We start from the raw sequence: 24746 nt of genomic DNA on the forward strand, positions 1-24746 counted from the left end.
TGTAGACTCCGTCTCATGCTACCACTAGAGTTAAAGCACCGCCAGCATTCAAAAGTGACCAAAACATCAGCCAGGAAGCATAGGAACTGAGAAGTGGTCTGTGGTCACCACCTGCAGAACCACTCCTTTATTGGGGGTGTCTTGCTAATTGCCTATAATTTCCACCTGTTGTCTATTCCATTTCCACAACAGCATGTGAAATGTATTGTCAATCAGTGTTGCTTCCTAAGTGGACAGTTTGATTTCACAGAAGTGTGATTGACTTGGAGTTACATTGTGTTGTTTAAGTGTTCCCTTTATTTTTTTGAGCAGTGTATATAGTGAAAACAATAGTGGTCCTAAAACGGAACCTTGAGGAACACTGAAATGTACAGTATTGGTCAGAGGACAAACCATCCACAAAGACAAACTGATATCTTTCCCACAGATAAGATCGAAACCAGGCCAGAACTTGTCCATGTAGACCAATTTGGGTTTCCAATCAATCCAAAAGAGTGTGGTGATCAATGGTATCAAAAGCAGCACTAAGATCTAGGAGCACGAGGACAGATGCAGAGCCTCGGTCTGACGCCATTAACCCTTTCACGCGCGAGTTCCAAATATCTCTAACGGTCGCCCCAGCGTGAGTTTTTTTATGCACGTGATGTTCGAACGTTCTCTCCATTCCAGAATGTGATTGTTACTTAAACAACAACACTGAATGGCTCTGAATGGGAGTGAGAGGTTACCGTGATTGACTGCCTGTACGCGCCATTTGTATCAATAAATCACTATCAGAAAATGTTTTCTGTGGTATTATTGATATATTTAGTATTTTATTCATGTTTTTCCATTACCGGTGATAAACATGTGTTCCGATTTTTGCATAAATTGTAATGGGCGCATAGTATGTGTGTAAAATAATGTTTTGAAGGTTGTACTGATTATGATGAGCTAAGCTAATTCCAGCTATGTGTATGGAGCCATGTTTGTTGACATACAATGCATTCTGGGTTTCACGTAATCATCTGTTTGACCAAAGATGTTATAACAAAATGAGGTGAGTAAGAGTTCACTCATTTCTTGAGGACTTCTGGAAATCAATGGTGGGTTGTGAACGACAGTAGATGACACACCCCTTCAACATGCATTCTATAAACAGACCAAACTCATCTTGTCTTCTCTTATTATCTTCGGTATCTGTGAGGAAAAAATGCATGGCTGCGCACTGAAACTAATCGACGGATTACTTTCAATTTCTAGAAAGTGTTTTACCTAATTATTTCGATCAATGGTGAGCTCACCCGTGATGTGATTAATTATACATAGTAATTGCTATTAGCTAATTCATATTGTAGTTTATGTCAGCCGAGAGTTAGAAAATATGACTGCTTGTGTTGGGTCAATCTTTCCTCAGTTAGCGCTAGGACAAATGTAGCCTACATTTTTCCGGTTAGGACGATCGTGTTGTGCTATATATACACTTCTGTGAATATCTGAACATTGCATCCAAAAATAAACTGCTAACATTCTGGACATAACTTTGTAAGGACTATGTTTGTGTAAATAGTTTCTGAAAAATGTGTGGCCAGCTCAAATGCTGATTGTTGTATTATTCGAAACTGGCCGTTATATATGAGTGTTCTAAATGAGTGTTCTAATCACACGGGGTGTGATCATACGCTTCAGGGACCACTGTAGAATGATCACACCCCGTGTGATGGTACGTGTGAAAGGGTTAAAAGGTCATTTACCACCTTCACGAGTGCAGTCTCAGTGCTATGATGTGGTCTAAAACCAGACTGAAACGTTTTGTGTACATTGTTTGTCTTCAGGAAGACAGTGAGTTGCTGCGCAACAGCTTTTTCAAAACATTTTGAGAGGAATGGGAGATTCTATATAGGCCGATAGTTTTTTATATTTTCTGCGTCAAGGTTTGGCTTTTTCAAGAGAGGCTTTATTACTGCCACCTTCAGTGAGTTTGGTACACATCTGGTGGACAGAGAGCCGTTTATTATGTTCAACATAGGAGGGCCAAGCACAGGAAGCAGCTCTTTCAGTTGTTTAGTTGGAATAGGATCCAGTATGCAGCATGAAGGTTTAGAGGCCATGATTATTTTCATCATTGTGTCAAGAGATATAGTACTAAAACACTTGAGTGTCTCCCTTGATCCTAGGTCCTGGCAGAGTTATGCAGACTCAGGACAACTGAGCTTTGGAGGAATATGCAGATTTAAAGAGGAGTCTGTAATTTTCTTCATAATTATCATGATCTTTTCCTTAAAGAAGTTCATGAATTTATCACTACTGAAGTGAAAGCCATCCTCTCTTGGGGAATCCTGCTTTTTAGTTAGCTTTGCGACAGTATCAAAATAAATTTGGGATTGTTCTTATTTTCCTCAATTAAGTTGTAAAAATAGGATGATCGAGCAGCAGTGAGGGCTCTTCGATACTGCCCGGTACTGTCTTTCCAAGCTAGTCGGAAGACTTCCAGTTTGGTGTGGCGCCATTTCCGTTCCAATTTTCTGGAAGCTTGCTTCAGAGCTTGGGTATTTTCTGTATACCAGGGAGCTAGTTTCTTATGACAAATGTTTTGGGTTTTTAGGGGTGCGACTGCATCTAGGGTATTGCTCAAGGTTAAATTGAGTTCCTCAGTTAGGTGGTAAACTGAATTTTTGTACTCTGACGTCCTTGGGTAGGCGGAGGGAGTCTGGAAGGGCATCTAGGAATCTTTGGGTCTGAGCAGATTATTTGTTGCGATTGCAAATGTAATAAAATGGTGGTCCGACAGTCCAGGATTATGAGGAAAAATATTAAGATCCACAACATTTATTCCACGGGACAAAACTAGGTCCAGAGTATGACTGTGGCAGTGAGTAGGTCCGGAGACATGTTGGACAAAACCCACTGAGTCGATGACGGCTCCAAAAGCCTAAGGGGCAGTATTTTCACGGCCGGATAAAAAACGTACCCGATTTAAACTGGTTACTACTCTTGCCCAGAAATGAGAATATGCATATTATTAGTAGATTTGGATAGGAAACACTCTAAAGTTTCTAAAACTGTTTGAGTGGTGTCTGTGAGTATAACGGAACTCATATGGCTCGCAAAAACCTGAGAAGATTTCAAGCAGGAAGTGCCCTGTCTGCTATTTTGTAGTTCTGCTTTTGCTTGTCTATCAAAACTACAGTATCCGTGGGGTTTTGTGGCACTTTCTAAGGCTTCCATTGGCTCTCTAAAGCCACCAGAATGTGGATTGGGGCGTCACCTATCTCTGGGCAAAGTATTGGAGCACAGTTTGTCAGTGGACTGCCTGGTGACTCAGAGACTGGAGATGCGCGTTCACGAGACCTCACCATTTTTTCTTTTCCTCTTTGAATGAATACAACATTGTCCGGTTGGATTATTATCGCTATTTTACAAGAAAAATAGCATAAAAATTGATTTTAAACAGCGTTTGACATGCTTCTAAGTACGGTATGGGAACATTTTAAATTTTTTGTGTCGATATGTGCTCGCGCGTTACCCTTTGGATAGTGACCTGAACGCACGAACAAAACGGAGATATTTGCACATAACTATGGATTATTTGGAACAAAAACAACATTTGTTGTGGAAGTAGCAGTCCTGGGAGTGCATTCTGACGAAGAACAGCAAAGGTAATCCAATTTTTCTAGTGAGTGTAGTGAGCCTCGACGTTGGCGGGTGTCTGAATAGCTAGCCTTGATGGCCGAGCTATGTACTCAGAATATTACAAAATGTGCTTTCGCCGAAAAGCTATTTTAAAATCTGACACACGGAGCCTGCAGCGACGGTCCCCAGTCCTGAACCTCCTGAGACGGCCTACAGTCCGGAACCTCCTGAGACGGCCCACAGTCCGGGACCTCCTGAGACGGCCCACAGTCCGGGACCTCCTGAGACGGCCCACAGTCCGGGACCTCCTGAGACGGCCCACAGTCCGGGACCTCCTGAGACGGCCCACAGTCCGGGACCTCCTGAGACGGCCCACAGTCCGGGACCTCCTGAGACGGCCCACAGTCCGGGACCTCCTGAGACGGCCCACAGTCCGGGACCTCCAGCGACGGCCCACAGTCTGGAACCTCCAGCGACGTTCCCCAGTCCAGAGTCTCCAGCGGCGGTCTGCAGCCCAGAGTCTCCAGCGGCGGTCTGCAGTCCAGAGCCTCCGGCAATGAACACGATCCACTGTCCGATGTTACAAAAGAGGAGGGATCAGTGGGCGGAGCGGGGGCTACCCCCCGAACCGGGGCCGCCACCATGGGTAGATGCCCACCCAGACCCTCCCCTATAGGTTCAGGTTTGCGGCCGGTTGTCCGCACCTTTTGGGGGGGTACTGTCACACCCTGACCTGAGAGAGCCGTTTTTCTCTGTTTGGTTAGGTCGGGGTGTGATATGAGGTGGGCATTCAATGTCATTGTGGGCTAGGTGGGACGCTTACTCAACAGCCAGTGTAATCCCGTGGCGCGTTATTCAAATACCTTAGAAATGCTATTACTTCAATTTCTCAAACATATGACTATTTTACACCATTTTAAAGACAAGACTCTCGTTAATCTAACCACACTGTCCGATTTCAAAAAGGCTTTACAACGAAAGCAAAACATTAGATTATGTCAGCAGAGTACCCAGCCAGAAATAATCAGACACCCATTTTTCAAGCTAGCATATAATGTCACATAAACCCAAACCACAGCTAAATGCAGCACTAACCTTTGATGATCTTCATCAGATGACAATCCTAGGACATTATGTTATACAATACATGCATGTTTTGTTCAGTCAAGTTCATATTTATATCAAAAACCAGCTTTTTAAATTAGCAAGTGACTAGCATGTGACTAGCATTCCCACCGAACACTTCCGGTGAATTTACTAAATTACTCACGATAAACGTTCACAAAAAACATAACAATTATTTTAAGAATTATAGATACAGAACTCCTTTATGCACTCGCTATGTCCGATTTTAAAATAGCTTTTCGGTGAAAGCACATTTTGCAATATTCTGAGTAGATAGCCCGGCCATCACAGGCTAGCTATTTTGACACCCACCAAGTGTGGTACTCACCAAACTCCGATTTACTATTAGAAAAGTTTGATTACCTTTTCTGTCTTCGTCAGAATGCACTCCCAGGACTTCTACTTCAATAACAAATGTTGCTTTGGTTCCAACTAATCCATAGTTATATCCAAATAGCGGCGTTTTGTTCGTGCGTTCAAGACACTATCCGATGGGTAAAGAAGGGTTACGCGCCCGACGCGTTTCGTGACAAAAAAAATTCAAAATATTCCATTACCATACTTCGAAGCATGTCAACCGCTGTTTAAAATCAATTTTTATGCTATTTTTCTCGTAAAAAAGCGATAATATTCCAACCGGGAGTCGTTGTTTTTGTTCAAAGAGAGAGAAAGTAAACATGGTGTCGGCTCGTGCACGCGCCTCCAGTCTCATTGTCCTCTGATCGACCACTATCAAAATGCGCTAATGATTTTCAGCCAGGGCCTGCAAAGCCACCATTCATCGTTCTGGCGTCTTCTGAGAGCCTATGGGAGTGTTAGAAAATGTCACGTCATGCCAGAGATCCCCTGTTTTGGTTAGAGATGATCAAGAAGGCCATGAAATGGTCAGAGAGAGCGCTTCCTGTTTGGAATCTTCTCAGGTTTTGGCCTGCCAAATGAGTTCTGTTATACTCACAGACACCATTCAAACAGTTTTAGAAACTTTAGGGTGTTTTCTATCCAAATCAAACAATTATATGCATATTCTAGTTACTGGGCAGGAGTAGTAACCAGATTAAATCGGGTACGTTTTTTATCCGTCCGTGCAAATACTGCCCCCTATCCCCAACAGGTTAAACCAAATTTTCACTGGCATGTTAAATGTGCAACCAAAGGGAAAAAAATGTGGTCAGATGAAGCAGATGCTAAGCTACAGGACTGTTTTGCTAGCACAGACTGGAATATGTTCCAGGATTCTTTCGATGGCATTGAGGAGTACACCACACCTATCACTGGCTTCATCAATAAGTGAATCAATGACGTCATCCCCACAGTGACTGTTCATACATACCCCAACCAGAAGCCATGGATTACAGGCAACATCCGCACTGAGCTAAAGGGTAGAGCTGCCGCTTTCAAGGAGCAGGACTCTAACTCGGAAGTGTCACACCCTGATCTGTTTCACCTGTGTGTGTGCTTGTCTCCACCCCTCTCCAGGTGTCGCCCATCTTCCCCATTATCCAGTGTGTATTTATACCTGGGTTCTCTGTTTGTCTGTTGCCAGTTCGTCTTATTTGTCAAGTCAACCAGCGTTTTTTTGTATCAGCTCCTGCTTTTCCCCAGTCTCTCTTTTCTCGTCCTCCTGGTTTTGATACTTGTTTGTCCTGACTCTGAGCCTGCCTGCCTGACCACTCTGCCTGCCCCTGAACCTGCCTGCTGACCTGTACCTTTGCCCCACCTCTGGTTTACTGACCCCTGCCTGCCTTGACCTGTCTATTGCCTGCCCCTGTTTGAATATTAAATCATTGTCAATTCGACGTGTCTGCATCTGGGTCTTAATAACTTGATCCCTGATAGGAAGCTTATAAGAAATCCCGCTATGCCCTCCGACGAACCATCAAACAGGCATAGCGTCAATACAGGACTAAGATCGAATCATACTACACTGGCTCCGACGCTCGTCGGATTACCAGGACGTGTACTCAGAGCATGCGTTGACTTACTGGCAGGTGTCTTCACTGACATTTTCAACCTCTCCCTGTCTGAGTCTGTAATACCAACATGTTTCAAGCAGACCACCATAGTCCCTGTGCCCAAGAACACTAAGGTAACCTGCCAAAAATGACTACCGACCCGTAGCACTCACGTCTGTAGCCATGAAGTGCTTTGAAAGGCTGGTCATGTCTCAGATCAACCCCATCATCCCATAAACCCTAGACCAGGGCTGCCCAATCCTCTTCCTGGAGATCTACCATCCTGTGGGTTTTCAGTCCAACCTTAATTTAACACACCTGATTGATTCTACTTATTAGCTGCTCAACAAGACCTTAACTAGATTAATCAGATATGTTAAATTTGGGTTGGACTGAAAACCTACAGGACAGTACATCTCCAGGAAGACGGTTGGGCAGCCCTGCCCTAGACCCACTCCAATTTGCATACAGCCCTAACAGATCCAAAGATGATGCAATCTCTATTGCACTCCACACTGCCCTTTCCCACCTGGACAAAAGGAATGCCTATTTGAGAATGCTATTCATTGACAACAGCTCAGCATTCAACACCATAGTGCCCTCAAAGCTCATCACTAAGCTAAGGACCCTGGGACTAAACACCTCCCTCTGCATCTGGATCCTGGACTTCCTGACGGGCCACCCCCAGGTGGTAAGGTTAGGTAACAACACATCCGCCACGCTGATCCTCAACACGGGGGGCCCCTCATAGGTGCGTGGTCAGTCCCCTCCTGTACTCCCTGTTCACTCACGACTGCTCGGACAGCAATGACTCCAACACCATCATTAAGTTTGCAGATTACACAACAGTGGTAGGCCTGATGACCGACAACCACAACAGCCTACAGGGAGGAGGTCAGAGACCTGTGGTGCCAGGAAAATAGTGGCGGAGCAGGTTGAGAGCTTGAAGTTCCTTGGCATCCACATCACCAACAAACTAACATTGCCCAAGCACACTAAGACAGTCGTAAAGAGGGCACGACAAAACCTATTTCCCCTCAGGAGACTGAAAAGATTTGGCATTGGTCCTCAGATCTTCAAAATGTACTACAGCTGCACCATCGAGAGCATCCTGACTGGTTGCATCACTGCCTGATATGGCAACTGCTCGGCATCCAACCACAAGGCACTACAGAGGGTAGTGCGTACAGCTCAGTACATCACTGGGGCCAAGCTTCCTGCCATCCAGGACCTCTATACCAGGCGGTGTCAGAGGAAGGCCCTAAAAATTGTCAAAGACTCCAGCCACCCTAGTCATAGACTGTTCTCTCTGCTGGAGCGCCAAGTCTAGGTCCAAGAGGCTTCTAAACAGCTTCTACCCAAAAGCCATAAGACTCCGGAACATCTAATAATCAAATGGCTACCCAGACCATTTGCATTGCCGCCCCCCCCCCCCCCCCCCCCCCCCCCTTCCCCTCCCTCAAGTACTCCTTCATTCCCCAGTTCTCATAACCAGGAAGACAGACATAAAATAGGCATTCACCTATAGGTGTTGTTTCACTATAAATACTATTGTCTGATGAACACTTATTTTTGTTTTTCCTCTCAGGATCAAGATGCTGACACAATCCATGACGCCACAAGAAAGTACATGGACAGAAACGTAGACCTTTAATAACTTGCTTTGATTTTGTGTTTTCTACACTGTATGTATAACTATGGCTTTTTCATTGTGTGTTACAATTACTTGTATGCTGTCAAGCTCCTTTTAACATTGATACTGTTGTGCATTTTAGATCAAATTAAACATTCAACTGCTTTCATATAGAGATATTGTTTGATTTGATATTTTTCTCTGTCCTTAAATTTCATGCACAGATTCAGTTTGCAAGAACCATATTAGGCTGATGCTCAATGTAACAAAGCTATTTTTGGTTGCATAATGCACTGTGAATATGCATCTATTAACTGGTGTTTTAGTTTGTCTGAAACTCTTATTTAATTGTATCCTGAAAACATCTCTGTGGTGTTCTGAATACCCTACATTTAACACTCAGCTAAATTCATCTCTAACCCCCAGCAATGACTGTCAGTCCTCACCACGTGCTCTCTACACACACCTCATTGCATCTAAACCACAAACATCCATGTCACTAAGAGTACAACTCTTCATGAACTAAAAATACAAATATTATCATTTGAACAGTAAATTGTTGAGAGACTGATTTAAATATGAATTACACATTGTGATTTGGCCGTTTTCAGAAACTATTGACAAAATCTTAATGTATAATTCCACATTTCAGGATTGCAATTCATTTATCTTTCAATAGGGAGCAGCAGTGTTTATGGAAGTCCCCAGTGACAGCTTCATCAGTAGAGTCACAGCAACTTTTAGAAGTCAAGAACATTTTCAAATTGTTCACTAATTTTATAAAGAATCGTTGATAAAATATTTTCCTGTGATTGCTCATGTCTGTAGTCATATTATCTGTCAGCAAAGGCACAACAAAGACACTGTGTGGCTGTTACGAATCTATAACAAGGTAATATATAATGTAGTACTTACATATTACACATCTGTATCATGTTATAAATCTATTTCAGAATCATGGAGTCACATGCATCAAACAGGCTAGGTAGTCATCATCACTGGATCATTACTACTAACATCAACTAAGTTACTATAAAGTGTACCTTAGTTACCAGAAGGAGCAACACAATCACTCAAAATGAAATGGGCCAAAAATGTGTCTCTATATGACGATGACAATGACTCATGTTGACGTGTAGTTTTGTATTGAGTTCCAGGGAGTAGTTGAATAAGTATGGGAGACAACCTATTTATTCAATTCATCTCTCCTCTGTAATGTGTTGACTTCGTTTAGTTGTGTTGATAGAATGTCAATCACACCCACCCCCACACAACAAGTTCACAGGTACTCTGCAGTCTTCTGTAAGCCCAAGACGAGGATATATCTACGCTTTGGTCAGGTGGGCCTGCTGGCTTTATGCGCACAGGACCCTCCTACCTGCTCTATGTGTCTCTGTGTCTCTATGTGGTTTTCAGCAGGATGTCTATGTGGTGTCACTGTTGTTCTCACTATCTTTACTTGTTGTTCATGTTTCCCATGACAGCTTACAGCCACAACAAAACAGTTATTTATAAAACTGACTCTAATATATATTTAGTTATCCAAAATCAGTTACAAACCACAAATAACTACTAATGAACCCTATGTGAACCCTCTGAGTTAAGCACCTCATGTGTGATGCAGCACCATCTATTCTAACTTGTGGTCCAGGGGGAGGGGCCATTTTGTGATGATGTCATGGGAGAACGTTCAGTACATTCTCAAACAGACATGTCTTCTGAAGCACAAAGACAACCGCAGGTTCCTCTGTCAGAATAAGACCAAAAAATGTAGGATCCTCCTTCTGATAGATTGCTTCCTTTTAGAACCACACTAACCACAGAGTAAAACAGACTAGATAAAGTGTGTCACATTAGCTGAGGGGCTGAGGTATCCAATCAGGCATGCACGCTCATGTGTTACACTAAGTAAATGTTTCTGTGAATGATATACAAGGAATGGAGGACCGGCATGTACTTGTTTCATTATGTAGGTGTTTACACTTCTCATGTTCACTCTTGTACATACACTATATATACAAAAGTATGTGGACAGTATGGTGGAACAACTGCAAGATTATGTTATAATACTTTTATTGCATCAAATGGTTGTGTTATGCAACAGAATAGAGTGTTCTGTTAACTATTGTGTGTGTGTGTTCTACTGAGGATGGGCCTCTGGGAGATAACACTGACAGGAAATTTCTGATGTATTTTGGGTGATAAAACCTAAAGAGCATTCCAGAGCATGAGTGTTTCTGTTCTATACCGTACCAGGGAGAGATGGCTCCAGTTTGGAGTCGGAGGGCCAGACACTGGTCTCTACACAATGAAAACTGTTGACACAGCAGATACTGTCTGCTATGTATTATATCTTTCATACAAATCTTAACCTTGTGACCCATTCTATATATCTATTGTTCGTCATGTAGGTTGAAAAAGGTGTATCTTGGTTATAAAATAACTTTGTACTTCTGTCTCGGGGCTCTCAACGAATCATTTGACCGTGAATCGTCAACCAGCCATGACCAGCCATCATTATTGTAGAGCACTCAATCGATTCACTTTATATGTGTGCGTTGTATTGACCTGCTCCCTTATAATAAGTGATTAAAGATTTAGTTTAAGTATAACTCTGACTTGTGTGATAAGTTTGTCTCTCCTCATTTGATAGCAAAGAAATGATCCACCACAACAGCCCTTCAAATGAATGGATTTGGCTATTTCAGCCAATGAGCCTTACTGAAGAGCTCAGTGACTTCCAACGTGGCACCGTTACTGGATGCCACCTTTCCAACAAGTCAGTTAGTCAAATTTCTCTCCTGTTAGAGTATCCACGATCAACTGTAAGTGCTGTTATTGTGAGGTGGAAACATCTAGGAGCAACAATGCTCAGCCGCTGTGTGGTAGGCCACACAAGCTCACAGAACGGGACCGCCAGGTGCTGATGCGCATAGCGCTTAAAAATCGTCTGTCCTCAGCAGTGTTGCAGTTCTTGACAAAAACCGATGCGCCTGGCACGTACCACCATACCCTGTTCAAAGGCACTTAAATCTTTTGTCTTTCCTATTCACCCTCTGAATCACACAATCCATGTCTCAATTGTCTCAAGGCCTAAAAATCCTTCTTTAACCTGTCTCGTCCCATTCATCTACCCTGATTGAAGTGGATTTAACAAGTGACATCAGTAAGATATCATAGCTTTCACCTGATCAGTCTATGTCATTTAACCTGTTAGGGCTAGGGGGCAGTATTGACACGGCCGGATAAAAAACGTACCCGATTTAATCTGGTTACTACTCCTGCCCAGTAACTAGAATATGCATATAATTATTGGCTTTGGATAGTAAACACCCTAAAGTTTCTAAAACTGTTTGAATGGTGTCTGTGAGTATAACAGAACTCATATGGCAGGCAAAAACCTGAGAAGATTCCTTACAGGAAGTGCCCTCTCTGACAAGTTCTTGTTCTTCTTGGCTCTGTTTATTGAAAACTGAGGATCTTTGCTGTAACGTGACACTTCCTACGGCTCCCATAGGCTCTCAGAACCCGGGAAAAAGCTGAATGATATCGAGGCAGCCCCTGGCTGAAATACATTAGCGCGTTTGGATAGTGGCCGGTCAGAGTACTATGAGACTCAGGCTCGTGCCCGAGGGGATCCCATGCTTTTATTTTCTCTCTCTTTGAACGTAAACACGCTTTCCCGGTCGGAATATTATCGCTTTTTTACGAGAAAAATGGCATAAAAATTTATTTTAAACAGCGGTTGACATGCTTCGAAGTACGGTAATGGAATATTTAGAAATGTTTTGTCACGAAATGCGTCGTGCGCATGACTCTTATTTACACTTCGGATAGTGTCTAGAACGCACGAACAAAACGCCGCTATTTGGATATAACTATGGATTATTTTGAACCAAACCAACATTTGTTATTGAAGTAGAAGTCCTGGGAGTGCATTCTGACGAAGAACAGCAAAGGTAATAACATTTTTCTTATAGTAAATCTGACTTTGGTCAGGGCTAAACTTGGTGGGTGTCTAAATAGCTAGCCCTGTGATGCCGGGCTATCTACTCAGAATATTGCAAAATGTGCTTTCACCGAAAAGCTATTTTAAAATCGGACATAGCGAGTGCATAGAGGAGTTCTGTATCTATAATTCTTAAAATAATTTTTGTGTTTTTTGTGAACGTTTATCGTGAGTAATTTAGTAAATTCACCGGAAGTTTGCGGGGGGTATGCTAGTTCTGAACGTCACATGCTAATGTAAAAAGCTGGTTTTTGATATAAATATGAACTTGATTGAACAAAACATGCATGTATTGTATAACATAATGTCTTAGGGTTGTCATCTGATGAAGATCATCAAAGGCTAGTGCTGCATTTAGCTGTGGTTTGGGTTTATGTGACATTATATGCTAGCTTGAAAAATGGGTGCTTTCGTTGTAAAGCCTTTTTGAAATCGGACAGTGTGGTTAGATTAATGAGAGTCTTGTCTTTAAAATGGTGTAAAATAGTCATATGTTTGAGAAATTGAAGTAATCGCATTCCTAAGGTATTTGAATAACGCGCCACGGGATTCCACTGGCTGTTACGTAGGTGGGACGAAATCGTCCCACTGGCCCTAGAGAAGTTTAAAGAGCAATTGTATTATTTCATATTGTGACGTTGATCCACAGATGAGAATCCTAGTCCTTCTCTCCATCATGAGAACTGGAATTCTCCTCTGCTGTCTGATCATCTTCATCATCATCTACATCACCAGGAAATAGACAAAGCTAAGGCCAGTGTCAATAGACTAGAGATTGGTTTTGGAGTAAAGTAGGATACTGTATCATCGCTATACTTTGCAAATTATGATTTATTGAGATTGCTTAGTTGCTCATATTGCATTTGAAAAGTATTAGCTTGTGACATTGAATTAAATTGAGCATCATCATCCTTGATTATGCTGTATGTGTTAATTGATTTAACTGCTCTCCTGAAATCCCTGTGTTCAGAATGCGCCTTCTTTTTGCATGAATAAATATCTATTTAAACAACTGATGTGGACAAAAACAGATTCCTTCCATCTCTTGGGTACTGTACATAAAGTATGTCTGTATGAATGTCTGTCCACAGGGCTTCTGCAGAGACAACCTTGATCTGTGAGCTCAAGACAAGACCGTCACTTTGCTTTGGATAGGCCTGGTTGACCTTTCACTCACTATGTGGTTCCAGCAGGATGTCTATGTGGTGTCAGTCATTTACTCTCTTTCGTCGTTGTTCACGCCCATGACAGTTAGAAACACAACTCCACTGATATACTGCATGTCATGTAGACTAACACAGTATCTTATCACTTACAAGATCATAGGTTTTTATCAATTCTTGAACTGTAATCATTAGTTTACAGAGTGTAAAGTGGAAGGTATATCCAGGTAACAGCCAAGAGCCCTACCCACACAGGTACACCTCTGACCCCTACTAAACTCTCAGGTGTGGCACTTAATGTTTCTGTGAATGATAGTGAAAGTAAGACTGACATCAAATCAGTTTTGTAAAGTACTTAAGTAAAATACTTTAAAGTACTACTTAAGTTGTTTTTTGGGTTATCTGTACTTTACTTACCTTTTTATATTTTTTAAAACTTTTACTTTTACTTAACTACATTCCTAAAGACAATATTATACTTTTTACTCCATTCATTTGCCCTGACACCCAAAAGTACTTGTTACATGATGAATGCTTAGTAGGACAGGAAAATGGTCCAATTCACGCACATATCAAGAGAACACGTGGTCATTCCTACTGCCTCTGATCTGGAAGATTCACTAAATATAAATGCAGTGTTTGTAAATGATGTCTGATTGTTGGAGTGTACCCCTGACTATCCATAAATGTAAAAAAAAATAAGAAATTTAAAAATGGTGCCGTCTGGTTGGCTTAATATAAGAAATTTGAAATGATTTATACTTTGGATTCTTAAGTACATTTTAGCAATTACATTTACTTTTCAAACTTACGTATATTTAGAACAAAATACTTTTACTCAAGTAGTATTTTACTGGGTGACTTTCACTTTTACTTGAGTCATTTTCTATTTAGGTATCTGTACTTTTACTCAAGTATGGCAATTGGGTACTTTTTCCACCACTGCTTACAATAGAGTTGCTTCATCCTGTAGGTGTTTCCCCCTTATACACTCATAATGCTCCAGCCATGTTCATCCTGTACGCACAGTATCAAGTCATGTTCTATGTATATCAGTCCTCCTATAGGTCATCAGGATAAATGAAACTGCTGCATGTGGTGGGGCCAAAGACATTTCAGGCACACAACTGATTTTGATACCAAGAGCATACAGGTACATATAATGTATGCTTAAAAATAAAAAAGTACTAACTACATGAAAATCCTATTTAAAGAAATGTAAAACCTGTGATGGTAATTCAGGTGGTAAAGCATGATTGCCAAAAAAGAAAAAAGTTGGATGATATTTGAATTGTTTTTACACAGACTATCTATCCAGATAAGAGTTTTAACAGAGTATTAGACAGCTTTCATCCAGCCAGTTTTTGCAAATGACTAGCATTGGTCTACTTTTAGCATTGATAATACACAGTAAGGGATTCTCAGTTTACCTGTGAAGACCATGGTGGGCTGGATAAGGCATCAACAAAAATAACCTGTCCAGTTCAACCAGTCACCAAACAGCCCACTGTTGAAGTGTTGTCTACATGGGCAGACTTCTTCCACTCAAGACACAGTTAGTAAAGAGGATGACAACTTCAGAGATGATCATCACACTCTGCCTGATATTTTCACTTCTCATTGAGATGGGTAGGTCCAATTTTTATATTTCTGTGCTTATAGGAAGTACACCCTAAATTTGAAGACACCAAGGAACTTTATTGATGCAATTCATATTTGTCTTTGTGTGTTTTCTAGCTGCAGTACAATCCTCAGCCATGCGCCTAGTGTCAGCCAACATAAGAGACACAGTGACTTTGCACTGCTCCCATGAAGGCAACTTGGCACTGCACTTCTTGTGGTTCAAGCAAACCTTGAATGACAATCCTCAGCTCATGACAACTTTTTACAAGTATGACAATAATGCTACATTCTAAAATGTTTTTAAAGGCAACCCTCGCGTCTCAGTGCAAAGTGGCAAAGGAATAAAACACCTAAGGATCTCAGACATGCAGCTCTCACATTCAGCAACATTTTACTGTGGGAGTTCTATTTCCAACAAGGTGGAATTTGGAGAGGGAGCCATTCTCATTGTTAAAGATACAACGTCTGAATTTAGAGAGAAAATGACAAGAAATGAATGTTCTGCAAATATACTCTTGATCATTTTTGTACGTTACGTTTTGGATATACGTCTTCATTAAATGTGAGGTATTCTCAAAATCAGACATTACTGTTGTTTTCAACAAATGTTGAGTTAGGACACAAAATAGGAAACACATTTACTGACGTGAAAACCTTTTTGTCCGTTTCAGGGTCCAGAAACACTGCTGTTGTACAGCAGCCTGTGTCTGAGTCAGTCCAGCCAGGAGACTCTGTGACTCTGAACTGTACAATACACACTGAGACCTGTGCAGGAGAAAACAGTGTCTATTGGTTCAGACATGGCTCAGGAGAATCCCATCCAGGAATATTTTACACCCATGGAGACAGTAGTGATCAGTGTGAGAAGGGCCCTGAGGCTGGGTCTCCTACACAGAGCTGTGTCTACAACCTCCCCAAGAGGAACCTCACCCTCTCTGATGCTGGGACTTACTACTGTGCTGTGGCCTCATGTGGGGTGATACTGTTCAGGAAAGGGACCAAGCTGAACATTGACCGTAAGTGATATTTCTGAAAATGTCTAATATTCTTTCACATTGTTGAGAATAAATTGAATGTCTGGTGGAGCAAAATGTCCTGAATCTCCTCTATCATTGTATTTCCACAGATGGTTGTAAGGAGGACCATGTTTTCATGGTGTACTGTCTGGGTGTAGCGTTGGCTCTTTGTGTCATCATCATCATCATTGTCCTTGGTTGTGTTTTGTATAAGATGACCAAGAAAACCTCTCTGTTGTGCGGAGGTAAGAGTTATCATTGTGCACAATATATACTTAAACTGTTGGTGCATTACGTGTTTTAGTCATGAAACTGGGTTAATTCAATGTGTGAGCGGAACAAATGGCAAGCGCGGAACAAATGGCAAGTGTCTTCACAGACATTGTCAACCTCTCCCTGACCGAGTCTGTAATACCTACATGTTTCAAGCAGACCCGCATAGACCCTCTACCCAAGAAAGCAAAGGTAACCTGCTTAACCTGTTAGGGCTAGGGGGCAGTATTTGCACGGCTGGATAAAAAAATGTCCCCGATTTAATCTGGTTACTAATCCTACCCAGTAACTAGAATATGCATATACTTATTATGTATGGATAGAAAACACCCTAAAGTTTCTAAAACTGTTTGAATGGTGTCTGTGAGTATAACAGAACTCATTTGGCAGGCAAAACCCTGAGACATTTTCTGACAGGAAGTGGATACCTGATGTGTTGTATTACCTTTAAACCTATGCCATTGAAAAACACAGGGGCTGAGGAATATTTTGGCACTTCCTATTGCTTCCACTAGATGTCACCAGCCTTTACAAAGTGTTTTGAGTCTTCTGGAGGGAGATCTGACCGAACAAGAGCCATGGAACGATGATGGCCCATTAGACACCTGGCGCGCGAGTTCATGTTGGGTACCCTCGTTCCAATACGTTATAAAAGAGAATGCATGCGTCCACCTTGAATATTATTCATGTTCTGGTTAAAAAAGGCCCTAATGATTTATGCTATACAACGTTTGACATGTTTGAACGAACGTAAATATATTTTTTCCCCTCGTTCATGAAGTGAAGTCCGGCGGGCTTAGATCATGTGCTAACAAGACGGAGATTTTTGGACATAAATGATGAGCTTTTTTGAACAAAACTACATTCGTTATGGACCTGTGATACCTGGAAGTGACATCTGATGAAGAGAATCAAAGGTAATGGATTATTTACATAGTATTTTCGATTTTAGATCTCCCCAACATGGCGGCTAGTCTGTATCGCAACGCGTATTTTTCTGGGCGCAGTGCTCAGATTATTGCAAAGTGTGATTTCCCAGTAAGGTTATATTTAAATCTGGCAAGTTGATTGCATTCAAGAGATGCAAATCTATAATTCTTTAAATGACAATATAATATTTTACCAATGTTTTCTAATTTTAATTATTTAATTTGTGGTGCTGACTTGAATGCCGGTTATTGGAGGGAAACGATTTCCTGAACATCAACGCCACAGTAAAACGCTGTTTTTGGATATAAATATGAACTTGATAGAACTAAAAATGCATGCATTGTCTAACACAATGTCCTAGGAGTGTCATCTGTTGGAGATTGTAAAAGGTTACTGCATAATTTTAGCTGATTTTATGGTTTTGGTGACGCCTGTCTTTGAATTGGCACAACATTACACACAACTCTTGTAAATGTACTGTCCTAACATACTCTAAATTTATGCTTTCGCCGTAAAACCTTTTTGAAATCGTAAAACGTGGTTAGATTAAGGAGATGTTTATCTTTCAAAGGGTGTAAAATAGTTGTATGTTTGAAAAAATTGAATTTTGACATTTATTTGGATTCAAATTTGCCGCTCTTGAAATGCACCTGCTGTTGATGGAGTGCACCACGGGTGGGACGCTTGCGTCCCACCTAGCCCATAGAGGTTAAATGACTACCGACCCGAAGTACTCACTTCGGTAGCCATGAAGTGCTTTGAAAGGCTGGTCAATCGACGCAATCTCAAGCGCACTCCACACTGCCCTTTCCATCCTGGACAAAAGGAACACCTACTTGAGAATGCTGTTCATTGACTACAGCTCAGCATTCAACACCATACTGCCCACAACACCATATAGTGCCCACATCACTAAGCTAAACACCTCCCTCTGCAACTAGATCCTGGACTTCCTGACGGGCTGCCCCCAGGTGGAAAGGGTAGGCAACAACACATCTGCCACACTAATCCTCAACATGGGGGCCACTCAGGGGTTCTTGCTTAATCCCCTCCTGTACTCCCTGTTCAGCCATGACTGTGTGGTCAAGCACGACTCCAACACCATCATTAAGTTTGCTGACGACACTACTGTGGTAGGCCTGATCACCGACAATGATGAGACAGTCTATAGGGAGGAGGTGAGAGACCTGGCAGTGTGGTCCCAAGAAAACATCCTCTCCCTCAATGTGAGCTAGACGAAGGACATGATCGTGGACTACCGGAAATGGAGGACTGAACACGTCCCCATTCACATTGATGGGGCTGTAGTGGAGCGGGTCGAGTGTTTCAAGTTCCTTGGTGTCCACATTACCAACACACTATCATGGTCCAAACACACCAAGAAAGTATTGAAGAGGGCATAACAATGCCTTTCCCCCTCAGAAACTGAAAAGATTTGGCATGAGTCCCCAGATCCTCAAAAAGTTCTACAGCTGCACCATCAAGAGCATCTTGACCAGTTGCATCACCACCTGGTATGGCAATTACTCGGCATCCGACTGTAAGGCGCTACAGAGGGTAGGACGTATGGCCCAATACATCACTGGGGCCAAGCTTCCTGCCATCCAGGACCTATATACTAGGCGGTGTCAGAGAAAGGCACGAAAAATTGTCAAAAACGCCAGTCACAGACTATTCTCTCTGCTACCGCACGGCAAGAAGTACGGGAGCACCTAGTCTAGGTCTAAAAGGCTTCTTAACAGCTTCTACCCCCAACCCATTCGACTGCTGAACATTTAATCAGATGGCCACCCGGACTATTTGCATTGACACCCCCCCTCCCCTTTACTTTTTACACTGCTGCTACTCGCTGTTAACCTGTCTAGGATAGGGGGCAGTATTTTCACGGCCGGATAAAAAACGTACCCCGATTTAATCTGGTTACTACTCCTGCACAGAAACTAGAATATGCATATAATTAGTAGATTTGGATAGAAAACACTCTAAAGTTTCTAAAACTGTTTGAATGGTGTCTGTGAGTATAACAGAACTCATATGGCAGGCCAAAACCTGAGAAGATTCCATACAGGAAGTGCCCTGTCTGACAATTTGTTGTCCTTGTGTTGCATCTCTATCGAAAATACAAAATCTGTGCTGTAACGTGACATTTTCTAAGGCTTCCATTGGCTCTCTGAAGGCGCCAGAAAGTGGAATGGGGTGTCTGTTGTCTCTGGGCAAAGAACAGCAGCAGAGTTTGTGAGTGGTCAGCCTGGGGACAGTGAGACTGAGATGCGCGTTCACGAGACTTCTCCATGTTTTTCTTTCTCTCTCTGAATGAATACAACGTTGCCCGGTTGGAATATTATCACTATTTTACGAGAAAAGTAGCATAAAATTGATTTTAAACAGCGTTTGACATGCTTCTAAGTACGGTAATGGAATATTTTGAATTTTTTGTCACGAAATGCGCTCGCGTGTTACCCTTCAGATAGTGACCTGAACGCAAGAACAAAACGCCGATATTTGGATATAACTATGGATTATTTTGAACCAAAACAACATTTGTTGTTGAAGTAGAAGTCCTGGGAGTGCATTCTGACGAAGAACAGCAAAGGTAATCCCATTTTTCTAATAGTAATTCTGAGTTTAGGTTGTCCCAAACTTGGTGGGTGTCAAATTAGCTAGCCGTGATGGCCGAGCTATGTACTCAGAATATTGCAAAATGTGCTTTCGCCGAAAAGCTATTTTAAAATCGGACACAGCGATTGCATGAAGGAGTTCTGTATCTATAATTCTTAAAATAATTGTTATGTATTTTGTGAACGTTTATCGTGAGTAATTTAGTAAATTCACTAGAAATTTTTGGTGGGTATGCTAGTTCTGAACATCACATGCCAATGTAAAAAGCTGGTTTTTGATATAAATATGAACTTGATTGAACAAAACATGCATGTATTGTATAACATAATGTCCTAGGAGTGTCATCTGATGAAGATCATCAAAGGTTAGTACTGCATTTAGCTGTGTTTTGGATATTTGTGATGCATGCTAGTTGCTTGGAAATGGCTGTGTGGTTTTTTGTGTCTATGTACTCTCCTAACATAATCTAATGTTTTGCTTTCGCTGTAAAGCCTTTTGGAAATCGGACAACGTGGTTCGATTAAGGAGAAGTGTATCTATAAAATGGTGTGAAATAGTCCTATGTTTGAGAACTTTGAATTATGACATTTTGTGGTTGTCAATATGGCGCTCTGATTTGTCACTGGCTGTTGAATAGTGTGGGACGATTTCGTCCCACCTCCCTGAGAGAGGTTAAGGGTAACCCTCATGTCTCAGTGGAAAGTGGCAATGGAATAAACCACCTAAAGATCTCAGACTTACAGCTTTCTGATTCAGCAGCATATTATTGTGGAAGTTTTTACTCTAATATGGTGGAATTTGGAGGAGACATTCTTATTGTAAAAGGTACAACATACAACTTTACAGAGAAAATAACTAGTTACTTATGGACTGCAACTGCGGGAATATCTTGAGTGCTTTTTCCACTTTACTGTTTGGATACAACGACACTGGATACAAAATTGTGTATTTGTGTAATCAAATATTACTTTGTGTTCTACTTACAGTATATGTGCTTTCTTGAGCAGGGGAACCTTGCGGGCGGTGCAGGATTTCAGTCCTTCACGGCGTAGTGTGTTACCAATTGTTTTCTTGGTGACTATGGTTCCAGCTGCCTTGAGATCATTGACAAGATCCTCCCGTGTAGTTCTGGGCTGATTCCTCACCGTTCTCATGATCATTGCAACTCCACGAGGTGAGATCTTGCATGGAGCCCCAGGCCGAGGGGGATTGACAGTTCTTTTGTGTTTCTTCCATTTGCGAATAATCGCACCAACTGTTGTCACCTTCTCACCAAGCTGCTTGGCGATGGTCTTGTAGCCCATTCCAGCCTTGTGTAGGTCTACAATCTTGTCCCTGACATCCTTGGAGAGCTCTTTGGTCTTGGCCATGGTGGAGGGTTTGGAATCTGATTGATTGATTGCTTCTGTGGACAGGTGTCTTTTATACAGGTAACAAACTGAGATTAGGAGCACTCCCTTTAAGAGTGTGCTCCTAATCTCAGCTCGTTACCTGTATAAAAGACACCTGGGAGCCAGAAATCTTTCTGATTGAGAGGGGGTCAAATACTTATTTCCCTCATTAAAATGCAAATCAATTTATATATTTTTTGACTTGCGTGTTTCTGGATATTTTTGTTGTTATTCTGTCTCTCACTGTTCAAATAAACCTACCATTAAAATTATAGAATGATAATTTCTTTGCCAGTGGGCAAATGTACAAAATCAGCAGGGGATCAAATACTTTTTTCCCTCACTGTACATGTTTGGGTCTTAAACAAACATACTGTATATACTGACATATCAGGTTCAGGATCCATATCTTCTTATCAGGTTCAGGATCCAGAAACACTACCGTTGTACTGCTGTCGGAGTCAGTCCAGCCAGGGGACTCTGTGACTCTGGACTGTACAATACACACTGAGAACTATGCAGCAGAACACAGTGTGTATTGGTTCAGACATGGCTCAGAAGAATCCCATCCAGGAAACATTTACACCCATGGAGACAGTAGTGATCAGTATGAGAAGAGCCCTGAGGCTGGGTCTCCTACACAGAGTTGTGTTTACAACCTCCCCAAGAGGAATCTCAGCCTCTCTGATGTTGGGACTTACTGCTGTCGTGTGGGCTCAAGTGGAGTGATACTGTTTTGGAACGGGACCAAGCTGTACATTGAATTTGACTATCCAGTGATGAAAATCCTGGTCCCTCTCTCCATCATAAGAACTGGAGTTCTCCTCTGCTGTCTGACTATCTTCACCATCTATCTCATCAGGAAATAGATATAGCTAAAACCATACTTGAGATAGGTTTTGCAGTAACTGCTGAAGATCATCACTTATGCATTGTAATTTACGATATTCATTGAGATTGCTGAGTTGATCATATTGCGTTTTTAATATTAATGGTCTGTGACCTTGCCTAAAACGTTGTATGTTAATTAATTGATTTGCTTTCTGAAATCCCTGTGTATGTACCTTCTTTTTTATAAATATGAATTTAAACAACTGATACCAACTGAAATTGACTTCTTCCTCTTGTTTTCTGTACATACAGATACCTGTATGAATGTTTGTCCAGATTGCTTCTGCAGAGACAACCTACTGTTACCATGCTAAACCCACCGACATATCATGCATTCAGTGAGCTGTTCACAGGTACCTGGACATTTTGGTCTACTGTGAGCATAAGACGAGGGCATATCTACACTTTGGACAGGCCTGCTGAACTTGCATACATCCTGTGGTTTTCAGCAGGATGTCTATGTGGTGTCAGTCAGTTACTCTCTTTAGTCATTGCTCACGCCCATCACAATTAGAAACACAGCTACACTGACATACTGCATGCCAGGTAGACTAAGACAGTATCTTATCACTTACAAGATCATAGGTTTTATCAATTCTTGAACTGTAATCATTACGTACAGAGTGTAGAGTAGGTGTATCTAAGCTACAGCCAAGAGCCCAACCCACCCAGGTACACCTCTGATCCCTACTCAGGTGTTACATTTCAGTTAGTACTTTCTTCTGTGAATGATAGTGAAAGCAAGACTGACATAAAATACACTTGCTTCATCCTGTAGGTGTTACCCCCTTATACACTCGTTATGCTCCACCCCAATTCATCCAGTACATACAGTATCAAGTCATGTTCTGTTAATTACAGTCCTCATCAGGAAAACTGTAACTGCTGCATGTGGTGGAACCAAAGATATCTAAGGCACACAACTGATGTTGATACCAAGAGCATACAGGTACATATAATGTATGCTTAAAAAAAGTACAAACTACATAAAAGTATTTTAAAATAAACCTGTGATGGTAAATCAGTTCTTAAAGTATGATTGACAAGATGGAAAAAAAGGTTGTTGGATTTCTGAATTGTTCTTACATAGACCCAGATAAGAGTTATAACAGAGTATTAGACAGCTTTCAGCCAGCCAGTTGTTGCAAATTATTAGCGATAAGAGTTATAACAGAGTATTAGACAGCTTTCAGCCAGCCAGTTGTTGCAAATTAGCATTGGTCCACTTTTAGCATTGATCATATACAGTAAGTGATTCTCAGTTTACCTGTGAAGACCATGGTGGGCTGTATAAGGCATCAACAACAAAGCGCCCAGTTCAACCAATCACCAAATAGGTAGACTTCTTCCACTCAAGACACAGTTAGTAAAGAGGATGACAACTTTAAAGATGATCATCACACTCTGCCTGATATTTACACTTCTCAGGGAGATGGGTAGGTTCAACTTTTATATTTCTGTGCATATAGGGTGTACTCCCTAAGTTTGAAGACACCCAGGTACTTTATTGATATAATTCATATGTGTCCTTGTGTGTATTCTAGCTGCAGTACAATCCTCAGCCATGCGCCTTGTGTCAACCAACATAGGAAACACAGTGACTTTGCATTGCTTCCATGAAGGCAACTTGTCACTGCACTTCTTGTGGTTCAAGCAAACCTTGGGTGACAATCCTCAGCTCATGACAACTTTTGTCAATAACGCTACATTCCACAATGAATTTAAAGGCAACCTTCGCTTATCAGTGCAAAGTGACAAAGGAATAAACACCTACGGATCTCAGACATGCAGCTCTCAGATTCAGCAACATATTACTGTTGGAATTTCAAGGCTCAGGAGAAGACCCAGATGCAGACAGTTTCGAAAGCAACAAAAGTTTATAACTCAAACAGGGGGGCAGGCAAATGACAGGTCAAGGGCAGGCAGAGGTCAGTAGTCCAGAGCAGAGTCCGAAAGGTACAGAACGGCAGGCAGGCTCAGGGTCAGAGCAGGCAGAGTTCAGTAATCCAGGGTGGTAAGGCAAGGTACAGAACGGCAGGCAGGCTCAGGGTTAGGGCAGGCAGAATGGTTAAAACCAGGAAAGCTAGAAAACAGGAACTAGAGACAGACAGGAGCACGGGAAAAAACGCTGGTAGGCTTGACGAAACAAAACGAACTGGCCACAGACAAACAGAGAACACAGGTATAAGTACATTGGGGATAATGGGGAAGATGGGCGACACCTGGAGGGGGTAGAGACAAGCACAAAGACAGGTGAAACAGATCAGGGTGTGACAGTACCCCGCAGGTAGGACGCTATCAGGTGTCCTACCTGGGCGCATACCTGGTTGACCGGGGTGCCGGCGTTGGAATTCAGCGATGAGGCCTGTGTCCAGGATGTCCCTGACAGAGACCCAGCACCACTCCTCCGGGCCATAGCCCTCCCAGTTAACCAGGTACTGAAATCCCCTGCCCCAAGGTCGAATCATCAGGAGGCGGCTCACTGCGCACACCGGTTGGCCATCGATGA

At 42.0% G+C, this 24746-nt stretch overlaps 1 pseudogene; it reads left to right on the forward strand.

The window, feature by feature from the left end:
• The first annotated feature begins 15119 nt into the window (after positions 1–15119).
• Positions 15120–22215, forward strand: LOC106577723 (uncharacterized; annotated as a pseudogene).
• Positions 22216–24746: the final 2531 nt, after the last annotated feature.

Source organism: Salmo salar, chromosome 18 (assembly GCF_965601325.2).
Source record: "Salmo salar chromosome 18, fSalSal1, whole genome shotgun sequence".
Taxonomy (NCBI): domain Eukaryota; kingdom Metazoa; phylum Chordata; class Actinopteri; order Salmoniformes; family Salmonidae; genus Salmo; species Salmo salar.